This window comes from Oncorhynchus gorbuscha, linkage group LG06, assembly GCF_021184085.1.
Source record: "Oncorhynchus gorbuscha isolate QuinsamMale2020 ecotype Even-year linkage group LG06, OgorEven_v1.0, whole genome shotgun sequence".
In the NCBI taxonomy this organism is placed as follows: Eukaryota; Metazoa; Chordata; class Actinopteri; order Salmoniformes; family Salmonidae; genus Oncorhynchus; species Oncorhynchus gorbuscha.
The window spans coordinates 88,028,504-88,037,531 of NC_060178.1; the positions used below are offsets into that span (position 1 = coordinate 88,028,504).

Below are 9,028 nucleotides of genomic sequence, written 5' to 3' on the forward strand. Positions count from 1 at the left end.
AGCACCAGTCAGCTCGCTGAGACCTGGGAGATATCCCAAATGGCCCCCTTATTCCCTATATAGTGCACTACATTTGGGCTCATAGGGCTCTGGTTAAAAGCAGTGGACTATGTACGAAATAGGGTGCCATTTGGAATGCAACTCCAAGACATGGGGAGGGAGACAAAAGTTAGCTGTCTCTAGACCCCAAAAACTGAAATCTTGAGCTGGAAGCAAGTTCCACTGCTTTTTAAAATTGTTCCCTACAAATTACGGACTGATTTAAATGTAGGACACCAGGTGGGTGGCATTAATTATCAGGTAGAACAGAAAACCAGTAGGCTCCGGACCTTGTAGGCTAAGTGTTGAATACCCCTGCTCTATACGCTATGATTTAAAAAAAATGTACCTTTATTTTACTAGGCAAGTCAGTTAAGAACAAATTCTTCTTTTCAATGACGGCCTAGGAACAGTGGGTTAACTGCCTGTTCAGGGGTAGAACGACAGATTTTGTACCTTGTCAGCTCAGGGATTGATCATCGGTCTTCAATTGATATGGGTCCTGGTTGCATGACTGGGCTGCCAGTAGACTAGAGTATAAATTAGTGGGCCATGTTGAGTGTTGACAGACAAGGGTCCACTGTTCCACTCACTGTTGAGCTTTCCTTTTAGGGTTTCTGTGTTGACAGATTTTCTTCTGCAAGGGAAATATTCTACTTTGTGCTTTACTTAAGCCAAAATACACACACACACACGCACGCACGCACGCACGCACGCACGCACGCACGCACGCACGCACGCACACACACACACACACACACACACACACACACACACACACACACACACACACACACACACACACACACACACACACACACACACACACACACACACACACACACACACACACACTGCCTTATTCAGTACCGAATGATGTGTACAGTATTATCTTGAAGGTAGTCAGCGAAATTACGTTGTATGAGTAGCACAGCAGATTTTGCGTTGAGCAAGATACAGGACTTCGCTCTCACACGGTATCTGCACATGTGCACTTGTTCACTTCACACTTTTACAACAGGACCAAAAACAGCAACGAAGTTTAGCCTTGTGCGCCAACGCTCTTAGTTGTTGAGGAAATTGACCCAAGCACTATGCTATTTACTATGTGCATCTATGTCATATCGCTGACCTTTAATATATGAAATGCTATGCATGTCAGATCAATCAACTGCATTGGATTTTGGATGAATATACAGTACATGTCTCACTAAGAATAAAATAGAAGAATAGAATAGAACCATTTTTTTCTATAGAATTGAATATGAAGGGGACAGCAGCATGCCATTATTTCAGAGTGATCTGTTTGATGTAAAACACAGGTATAACTTCGCTGTTTTCAGGTTGGCTAGAGTCCCAAATGCCAACCTATTCCCTACGTAGTGCACTACTTTTAACCAGAGCCCTATGGGCCCTGGTAAAAAGTGCACTATATGGGGAAAAGGGCACCATTTGGCACACAACTAATTTACTATACCTTGTCAGAATCAGGAAGTGATAAAGGAGTGATTAATATGTCTCTTGTTTGGAGAGGTAAAGTCATTCTCCAGCTAAAATAAACCAGCACTTCTCTCAAGATGATTGAATACACACTTCTTAGTGAGTTGATTGAACATGCAAAAGGTAATCTATTTCCTATACCTTTGTAAACAGTGACCCAGCAAGCAGTGAAGTAGTGAGCAGTGAACAGCCATCTTTCCAGGACCATCAGTGTACATAACCATTGTGTAAGGTTTATCAAAGCAGGCCAGCCAAACCGCCGCTGAAGTTTAGGTAAAAACAGGGTTTCTCTTGATTAGGTAATTTATACAGAGGACTATAGGACTGTAAGAATTTGTCCCAAATGGCACCCTATTCACTATATAGTGCACTACTTTTGACCAGAGCCCTATGGGCCCTGGTCAAAGTAGTGCTTTATATAAAAATAGCAGGGTGTCATTAGAGACGCACACAATACAAAATCCCAACCACATTAAAGTATATGTGCCAAGAAAATGTGTCCGGAGTCCAATAATGTTGTATTGGAAGTTTCAATTATAATTTTTTATTAGACAGGTTACTTAAAGCATTTGTGGATAACAGCAGAATGTAGCTTTATACATGAATGATCCGATGAATGATCCGATGAATGATACCATGAATGATACCATGAATGATCCCATGAATGATATCATGAATCTCACAGCAAGTACTCTATCCCCCCGTTTAAAAAACCCAACAACATAAAAAACCAGGCCTGCATCCTAAATGGCACCCTAGTCCCTTTATAGTGCACTATAAAAGGAATAGGGTGCCATTTGGGACGCATACAGAATGAAATATTTTCATCAAAATGTTTAAGGTGTCACCAGAGCCTTTCAAAAACGGCATTACCTTAGTGATGTTTATGACATCCCAATGCCTTCAACAATAACATCTAACAGACATTGACTACACTACACACCCACAACCACATGGTGTGCAGCTGTGCAGCACAAATGATGGGCATGCCCAGAGCATACAGCCCGGCCTGGCCTGGCCCTTACATACACCAATCTTAATGTCAGCATTTGTCTGTGACCCGTCATGTTACACTGCTATGTTCTATGGGCCAAAAAGCAAAACGGGCCAGAAATCTTCCTAGCATTGAAGTTCAAAGCAAAACAGGTGGTAGGTTGGAGAGTGATTAAGCAAGGCAGGAAACCATCTAGTCTCTCATGTACAGACTATATTTCACTTGACAACATGTGGAAAACCAGATTCTGTCATTTCAGTGTGATTGAGAAGACCATGACCCAATGGTAGGTAGGATGGGATGTGAGAGAAAAGAGTGGAGGTGAGGAAAGTTCATTCAGTACACTATAGGGAAGACTATGGGAGAATCTCAACTGCAAACTGCTCGTGTCCTCTCTCCTTGCCTCCTTCTCAAAACCCATTGGAGGAGAAGGTCAGAGGAGAGAGACCTCTGGCTTTTCTCATCCAATTGGTTTTGATGAGGCAAGGATGAGATGACGAGAGGGGTATGCAATTGAGATTCCCCAATGTATTTAGCAGAGATGTTCAGGGTTATTTATCCCTGAGTCTCTGGACCAGACCTTTTACTTTTCTCAGGACAGACATATTTCATATGTAAATCTGTTTTTCTTTTGCACAGTTTATGTATATATGTTAATTTATGTATTTGTATATGTTTTTGCTCTTGGAACTGCTTCTCCAATCATACAGTTCCACCTCAAAACGTCACCAAAACTAGGAAGTCCCAAAAGCCAGGAAGTCCCCAAAAGCCAGGAAGTCCCCAAAGCCAGGAAGTCCCCAAAGCCAGGAAGTCCCCAAAGCCAGGAAGTCCCCAAAGCCAGGAAGTCCCCAAAACGTGAAAAGATACATGATCAACACGAGTGACATAATGTAAACATTTTTTTCCTTCCCATATCACATTGATGTGCCAGTTGTATGAGGCCCCGCATATCGTCAGAACGGTCTGGTTGGGATGGTGAGTTGGGGGCTGAAGCGTCATTAACATACATCATGGGAGAGAGCGATGGTAAAGAATGAATCTGTTGAAAAGATGCCGTCAATTTTATGAATATGACATGTGACCATTAACGATGTTGATTTTATCTCTTGGGAATAGTTGTGATTTACTTTGGGATGGGTAATGACATCGTTTGCTTGATTCTGTAGATGTGGTTAAGGAGATGATTAAATGTGTTCGGCCTTGCTTCATTTCATGCTATCTGCTTTACACACCGTCATTACTGCAATCATAAAAACTGTAGAAATGTCCCATATTGGGTGACATCATAAATCCTTGTCTAGCACAGCTGCCATTTATTTTACTTTGCCATTTTGTTCTTTCATAATACAATATGGTGTAATCCATTATCTCATAATTTGGCAATGTTTAAATGAAGGAATGCAGTGTTGCAAGATATTTAATGTGTGTGTTTATATTGACACACACATACAATTATATATAACAGTGTAATGTTCCCTGATGCATCATACAAGTGGAAGTAGGTGTACTGCCTTGTTGCCTGGTGTGTGCGTGTGTATAGGTCTACTGTGCATAAAGAGGCTTCAGCAGCCGAGCCGTCGGTTTCTTCAGGAGCGGGATGGAGAGGTTTTTGTTTTCCAGATTACAGAATCATCAAACAAGTGGAACCTCTTCCCTCCCAGTGTGTTATGTAATAGACAGAAAATCCTCTCAACCCAGTGTAGGCCTACTCTTGATGTGACTTATTGATGTGTATGATATGAGAATTATCAGGCAGCTATACAACATTTAATCCCGCTCATTTTGGATTATTATGTAATCTTGTGTGCCTCAGGTATTTCATCTGTGCAAGGATTGTATCGAAAATACTTGCGTATTTATGGAATGGTCCATCTGATTTAAGATGTTGTATTCTCAATCATTTGATTGACATTTTATTACTGTAGGTTAAAAATATAAACGTGTGCAATCTTGACAAACGGTATGGAGCAATGCAGCAACATATCATCCACAACGCGTTTGGTTTTCTTTAGAACAAGCTGATGAGATATAGACCTAACGTTTAAACGCAATACAATATAGCCAACCTATAGCATTTAAAGTAAATAAAAAATAGTTATGACTCCACGAGAAATTAGTTGATCTCGTCAGTGAAATAGTCAATATGCAAAGCAAGACGTAGGCTATTACGCCCTATAACCTACACAATACGAAATATTTTACCCTGCCAAAAATTATAGGCCTAATTGTTTTATAGCAAATGTATAGCTGTATCCCATAACCTCTTCTCCTTCATGATAAACTCTCTGCTCAGACAAATATGGTTAATTGTATCTGAGAACAAGACGCAAAACAATAATTAACGTTGTTTGGGTTGTCACTTTTTGCATGTAATGTTGTTTCCCAATGTGGTGCTTATATTGCATGTTTTATAACTGCACAAACGGATAACTTCCTTATTCTAATGTAATCAGACTGACACCATCATTCGTTCGAAGGTAGGTAAAATATGATCTGTGAAAAACAGTGCTGAATTTGATAGTGGCGTGTTCAAATGAATATCAGAGTAGGATTATTACTGCCTAAATTACTCCAACGATAAATTACTATAATGCTAATCGGGTGGTGAAATGCATCTGTGTCAGATGACAGTAGGCTGCAATTTGACTTAGCTATTTAAAAAGTTTAACAAATATATTTTGCAGTCTTAAAGGTATCGAAATGTGAATAAAATGCGATTAAAATGTTTCTCAAGTGTTTACGGCACATACTTCAAATGGAAATAGCCTACACAGATCTTAGATGCCATTCCACAAATTAAATGGCGTCGATTCTTTAACAGACCAATTATGCTCATGTCTCACATTCAAGTGTTTATCATTATAAGTAAAGTAATACTGTATGTCGAATTATTTATTCCATAAACAACATACCAGATTCATAAGCCTTAATGTAGCTTGTCGAATTAATAATTAAATGTATGAAGAAATATGAGAAAGCCCAATTTGCCATCAATATTAACTAAACATGTCATTCTAATGCCAAAGTTGAAAAGTTATGTGCGGTAGCCGGTAGACCTACATAGGCCTCCAGACTCCAAAATAGGCTACGGCTTTCCAATGAATAATAGAACGAATAGGCCTTTTGTATGTAGGAAACATAAAACTCTCACAATGAGCATTTTAAAAACGACATACACACTGCCTTGTAATTTCAATGTAACATCTAAAAGGGCACGATCCAATATAGCCTATATATTAATTGTAAAAAAGAATGCACCTTGAGCCTCTTACAAATTATATTATAATTATTTTTTATTTTTGTCACGCTTGGAGCTATCGCAAATAAATACACTGAGCCCACGGATCCCGTCCTGCATGAAATACAACCAATATAAAAGTCATTTAGGCCTAAAATCTCCTTATAAATGTATAGTTATTATGTGTCTGTCTGTATCTTCTACTGGTATCCTAACGCCGATGCGGTGGTGAGTCTCTGTCCATACAAGGCATAGGGAGAATAATATGGACCTGTGGCAGCCGGGCATCTGAACCGACGCGCCGGGGGGCAGGGGGCTCTTTGAATAGGGGTGATAGCGCGTGCTCAATCCCAGAGGGTGATGTGGGCTCCTGAGGGTGAGCGTTCCAGGGCTGCCCGGGGCCGCATTTGGAGGCATGTGCATATGGCAAGCCATGGCGGCCGCGGCGGCGTTGGCTAGCGATGATGAACCCGGGTATCCTGATATCAACTTCTCCGTCCCCGCAAAAGCAGTGTGAGTCCTTAGGTGATTGAGGAGCTCTTCTGAGCAAGAAAACCGTTTGTCGCAAGGTCCGTTAGCCGATACCCAATTACAGACGTGTGGCAGAGGGTCATTTGGGAGCATAAAGCCATATGGGTATAACGGGTGTCCAGCAAAGGATGGCGGCGAGGAATGCACGCTGTGCAAAGGGTGAGTTGGGTACATGAGAGGGTATCCTGACTTCAGAGCCGAGGACTCATGGCACTGCGAGGCACTGGAAGCACCGGATAAGTGGCTTGCGCAGTGGTAACTCAGGCAGTACGGGTCTCTACACAGGCTAGCAGACATTAGGGACGGAGGAGAAGCCCTGGACAAGGGGCTCCCAGCCTTATTACACTGAAGTTGGCTGGCAGCGGCAAACTGAGCACTAAGTAGCTGACTGCTAGATTTCGTCGGGTCTAAAGTCATTCCGTGAGGGAGAAAGTGTTGGGGATAGCCTGCGTATGCACCTGCTAAACTTCCAGGGTAGGACATGCCAGCAGGCGGTAGAGGGAAAACAGTGTGCCCAGGTTTATAGGGGGAGACTGGCGCTACGAGTCCTCCTGAACCCAGAAGTTGAACAGATGATGCAGAGGAGACAGATGTGAGTGAGTCTGATGTGATAACCTTTGATCCAGAGGTGGTCTCCTGGTGTTGGATAGCCTCACCGTTAATCCCAGATATCCGGCTGTGACTACCACTGCCGCTTCCCTCCATTGTACTGTTTTTATTGCTATCAGATTCCTTATTCTTTTCCTCCTTGTCTCCCTGCTTACCCTCAGATGGCAGCGGAGACACAGAGTGGCAGGAGCTGGGGCTGCCTGTCCTGGGGGTAAACGGCTGGCAGGTGGCGCTCGGCACTCGGAAACTAGCTTTATCTCCACTCAGACTACCACTGCCGGACGAGGAGTCCTTGTTCTTCTCCGATGATTTGGAGTAGGGTTTGAAGCTAGATTTGTCTTCATTTCCAATGTCACTCATTTTTAGTGGTCCGGATTTGGTCTCTTTGTCACTAGATCCATTTGAGGTTACAGATGAGAGTTTGGAAGAGGACGGAGGGTCTGGTTTGCCGATTTGTGAGCAGGTCTGTGCCAAGAGAGCCAACGGACTTTTCTTGGCATCCAGCTGCAAAATAAGATAAAATAATATTTATTATTCAAGTTCACTGTAATGTTTTTTTCATGGGGTGTTTCAAAACCAAGCAATATGTTCCTGTTTATACAGTGTATTATGTGCCCTTGGAGAACTCTGTTAATTACGCACGAGTTTAACGCATTGCGTATAAGGTTATTATAGCCATATATCTGCACAGTCTTAGAAAAATAGGTTCTGGATAGAACCAGTACGGGTTCTATGATTGCTTCATACATGGCACCCCATAAGGTTCTATATAGAACCGACATTTGTTCCATATAGAACCCTACATGGAACCCAAGGGTTCTATATGGAACCGATTTTGGTTCAGCGAAGAAGAACCCCTTGTGTTCTGATCAAAGGGTTAGAATCTTTAGGGGTGCCAAATATGAAGCAATCAAAATAACGCTCTTGGATTCTATCCAGAACCTTTTTTTCTAGGAATGAATTTCAATTTACAATAACTATATGATAATAAACGTACACCTCAAATTGCCTAATAGTACCGATATTTTTTAATCTGAAAACATAGACAGAAAAACATTCACTCAAAAGTAATAACTGACCAAAATCACACTTTTGCAATCCCTATTTTATCCCGTCCCCTGTAGCCTGTGGCCAGCGTAGTGCTTACCTCGATGGGACTGATAGGAGTTGATGGCAAAGGTTGAAGGTACTCCGGGTGCAAAATGTGTCCTCCCCGTGCTGTAAGCATTTTCAAAATCTTTATGGGTATACGATTAGCCTGCCGTAAAGGGTTTGAGGGAGAGACGAGGTGAAGAAATGGATAGTTTATTCTCGGTGCGCCCTTCTCCCCTGAATAACTGTTCTCCCACACCGGAATCGCGATACTATTTCTCAGGACAGAAAATGCGGGCGATGTGATCATGACCCAATTCTCATTGAGATGGAAGAAAAACAGCCTACATTTGTTCTTTAGGAATACAAATCTAATCAAAGTAAAATGTCATTCTATAGCACCACAGTTCGTAATAAAACCAATAAATAGATACACTTTTATAATCCGTATTAGAGGCGGAGAAGATCAGAACATATCCCATTCATATCGCAGCAGGAGTGAATGTGTGGCTCGGATGCTTCCTTTCCTCAGTGTCGCTGTGTGTGAGTGTGGCAGTGGAAGTAGCACGTCTGTGCGCTTGCTCTCTCTACGTCGGAAGTAGCCTATGCTCTTCTCCCTTCATCAACATCTGAATTAGTCTCGAGATTAAAGCCTTTGCCGCCTTCCAATCAAATGAGCCCCTGAAGTGATTGGAGGGTCAATGGAATGTGACGTCACCTCAAATAGGTTTACTGTATTATTTTGCCAACTCTCGATGGGGCTTATTTTATTGTTGTGTTTATTTGCGCGTTCGCACATTTACATGTAGGGAGTGTATGGGAGGGCTATTATGGGTGGGATAGACTGTTTTCAAAGGATATCCTAGGAATGACTTAAACCATGGACATATGAGTCTGTACGTTTTATGGCAAGTTGTGATGTAAACATGTTATGCATGTAGAATATATGTAATATGTCATATTATTTTAGACAAAACTCTAGCAGAATTTGCACTAATATAATTGAATTGTCCTAAAACACATAG

At 41.8% G+C, this 9,028-nt stretch overlaps 1 pseudogene; it reads right to left on the bottom strand.

Annotated features, from left to right (window-relative positions):
• Positions 1-2,236: 2,236 nt before the first annotated feature.
• LOC124038494 lies at positions 2,237-8,619 on the bottom strand (annotated as a pseudogene).
• Between the last annotated feature and the right edge of the window lie 409 nt (positions 8,620-9,028).